Below are 4,112 nucleotides of genomic sequence, written 5' to 3' on the forward strand. Positions count from 1 at the left end.
CGATTTGTTTTGTATGACTGCGTGGTATGTGAATATATCTCAATAAAATGATGATTAAAAAAAAATTTTAGGGAAGGAAACTAATCCAGTGTAATTGATCATTAGAAGAATGATGGAAAATGAGACTGGAAAGATAGGCTGAGGCTTCATTGTATTAGACCACCAAAGCCTTTGAAGGAGTTTATTCTTTACCTGGTTAAAAAAAATAAAACTGGAGAATTATGAATCTTGGTAAGTGGAAAACTGCTGCAGACTTCTTTTCCCTTTCAGCTGAGGCCCGTTTACTTCATGCTTGAGAGTCTGGTCTAGATCCCCATGTAGATCAAGACTAAACTATGCCTTATCCCAAGCTGGAGAGTGAAAAGGAAAGGAGAAGACAGGAAGAAGCCAGTCTGGACAAGATTTGAATCCCAGAGTGTGAGTCAGCTATACTCAGATTCTGAGATGTTGCATTTCATTCTTTCATCAAGCTACCTCCACAGTTCAGGCCTTCACTAGCTCTAACTTGGACCACTAGAAACACATCCTCATTTACTGTCTTCTAGTCCCCTCACAAAGTTCCCATCAGAATGCACTTTCCAAAACTGGCCATTCTTCTGCCCAGAATTCTTTAGTTCTTCCATTGTCCATAGGATGAAATCTAACTCCTTAGTATGGCGTGCAAGTCCCTCCACAATCCAGAAACAACCTTTCTTTTCTCTAGCTTCATCTTCAAGCCCTGCCCCTTTCTCAACCTACCTTCTAGCCCTTCCAAACCTCTTTTGCTTTCCCAAGCATATCTTGTCCTTTCTGGTCATAGCTTTTTATGTCATGTTCTTTCTTTTCCCTGGCAAACTCCTATACATTTTTTGAAACCTAGTCCAAATGCCATCTCCTCTGTGAAGCCATCCATGATTCTCCCATGCATAATTATTTATTCCCTCCTCTGGCTCCCAGGGAATTTTCCACATTTCCTAATATAACACTGTCACCCTGTATGTAATATTTGTGTCTTCTCTTCTGGAGTATGAGGTTTCCAAAAGTCATAAATGGTATCACCTAACCTAGGACTGGTACACAAAAGCTGCTCAATACAAGTGGAATGAATGAATGTTCTGGGAATTGCTGGGGTATTTTCTCTTCCCATGCTAAACTCTGTAGTAGGTATTCTACAAGTATGTTTGACAATAATGGACATATTCATGAATAAATGTGAGTTTTAGTTTTAGTTCTCTTTCTGCCAACATCTAGCAGTGAGACTGTGTGCAAGTCACTTCACCTCACTAATTCTGTTTTCTCATCTATAAATAGGAAACAGAGGTCTATGCTCTACTTACTTCATGTTGCTTTTGTAAGTATAAGTGAAAGCAATTTGTAACTTCAAAGACTGTACACATGTAAGAGATAATTTCTATTATTAGCACAACATTGTGAACCTAACTAGCAGCACTGAACTATATATCTGAATATATAAGGGGAACTGTTAGCTTGTATGTATGGTAATAGAATAAACGTTTTTTTAAAAATCCATGAAAATGCACTATACAAACAGTGAACTCTAAGCTAAACATGGATTATAGTTAATAGTACAATTCTAAAAAATGTGCTTTCATCAATTGTAACAAATGTACCACATAAATACAAGGTGTTAATAATAGGGTGGTATATGGGAATCCTGTATTTTATGCATGATTGTTCTGTAAACCCACAACTTCTCTAAAAAAAAAAAATCAAAAGATACAAGTGCAGCTGAGGTGTGGGGTTGTCAATTTTTATATGTGTGCAGCTGGTTGTTTCAGTAACAACCATAGAGAAGAGATTGACCAAGATGTTGTGAGGCAGAGTATAATAAAGATCTGACAAACTAGTGAAGCAGGTATGAGGTAGGCTGTCAGTCCATTACTAAGGACTTAATGAAAAAGAGCAATCTACAGTAAGTGGCATTAAAGGACTTGTACATGAAAATTATAAAACATTGCTAAAAGAAATCAAAGAACTTTAAATAGGAAGTGAGATATGCTAGGTTTGTATAGGTTAGAGTGAAATAGTGACACATCCCAAAGTAATTTGGGCAGAGAATAAAAATATATGTGCAGGGTCCCCCTGAGGAGCAGGAGGGAAATGCAGAAGTGTTGGACTTCCTCACCTGGAGTGTTGCTGATGTTCTCACAAACATTGAGGACTGACGGTTTGATGTGCCAAGCCCTTTATCATGTTTGTTACTGCAAAGGAGAGGCTCAATTTGCATATAATTGTGCCTAAGAGTCCCCCCCCTGAGTACCTATTTGTTGTCAGATGTTTCCCTCTCTCTATCTAAGCCACCTCCACAGGTCAATTCACTGCCCTCCCCTCTATGTGGGACTTGACTCCCAGGGGTGAAAATCTCCCTGGCAATGCAGGATATGACTGCTGGGGATGAATCTGGACCTGGCATCATAGGATTGAGAACATCTTCTTGACGAAAAGGGGGAGGCGAAATGAAACAAAATAAAATCTCGGTGGCTGAGAGATTCCAAATGGAGTCAAGAGGTCACTCTGGTGGGCACTCTTATGCACTATATAGATAACCCTTTTTAGGGTTTAAGGTAGTGGAATAGCTAGAAGTAAATACGTGAAACTATCAAACTGCAACCCAGTAGCCTTGACTCTTGAAGACAATTGTATTAACAATGTAGCTTATAAGGGGTGACGGTGTGATTGTGAAAGCCTTGTGGATCTTACTCCCTTTATCCAGTGTATGGATGGATAAAAATGGGGACAAAAACTAAATGAAAAATAGGGTGGGGGGGATGATTTGGGTGTTCTTTTTTTACTCTTATTTTTTATTCTTATTTTTACTTTTTCTGGTGTAAGGAAAATGTTCAAAAAATAGATCTGGTGATGAATGCATAACTATATGATGGTACTGTGAACAGTTGATTGTACACCATGGATAATTTTATGATGTGTGAATATATCTCAATAAAACTGAATTTAAAAAAAATCCCAACATCCTTCTTTGCAGAAATTGAAAAGCCAATTGTCAATTTATATAGAAGGGTAAGAGGTCCTGGATAGCCAAAGCCATCTTGAAAAAGAAGAAAGAAGTTGGAGGACTCACTCTTCCTGATTTTAAAACTTATTACAAAGCCACAGTAATCAAAACAGCATGATACCAGCATAAGGACAGACATATAAAACATTGGAACTGAATTGAGAATTCAGAAATAAATCCTAATGTTTATGGCTGAACGATTTTGACAAGGGTGCCAAGTCCACTCAATTGGGAAAGTTAGTTTCTTAAATAAATGGTGCTGGTAAGATTGTATATCCATAGGCAAAATAATGAAGGTGGACCCCTACCTCACACCATACACAAAAATCAAATCAAAATGGATCAAAGACCTAAATGTAAGAACCGGAACTATAAAACTCCTAGAGGAAAACATAAGGAAGCATCTTTAGAACCTTGTGTTAGGCAATCATTTCTTATACTTTACACCAAAAGCATGAGTAATGGGAAAAAAAAAATAGATAAATGGGACCACAGCAAAATTAAGCAGTTTTGTATATCAAAAGACTTCATCATTGTTCTAGTTTGCTAATGTTGCCACTAAGCAAAATACGAGAAATGGATTGGCTTTTATAAATGGGGTTTATTTGGTTACAAAGTTACAGTCTTAAGGCCATAAAGTGTCCAAGGTAAGTCATCAACAATTGGGTACCTTCACTGGAGGATGGCCAACGGTGTCCAGAAAACCTCTGTTAGCTGGGAAGGCACATGGCTGGCATCTGCTCCAAAGTTCTGGTTTCAAAATGGCTTTCTCCAAGGATGTTCCTCTCTAGGTTTCAGTTCCTTAAAAATGTCACTCTTAGTTGCTCTTGGGGTGTTTGTCCTCTCTTGGCTTCTCTGGAGCAAGAGTCTACTTTCAACCGCTGTCTTCAAACTGCCTCTCATCTGCAGCTACTCTCTCAGCTTCTGTGCATTCTTCAAAGTGTCTCTCTTGGCTGTAGCAAGCCCACTCCTTCTGTCTGAGCTTATATAGTGTTCCAGTGAACTAATCAAGGCCCATGGTGAATGGGCAGGGCCACACCTCCATAGAAATTATCCAATCACAGTTATCACCCACAGTTGGGTGGGCGCATTTCCATGG

The sequence above is a fragment of the Choloepus didactylus genome, chromosome 19, assembly GCF_015220235.1.
Source record: "Choloepus didactylus isolate mChoDid1 chromosome 19, mChoDid1.pri, whole genome shotgun sequence".
NCBI lineage: Eukaryota > Metazoa > Chordata > Mammalia > Pilosa > Megalonychidae > Choloepus > Choloepus didactylus.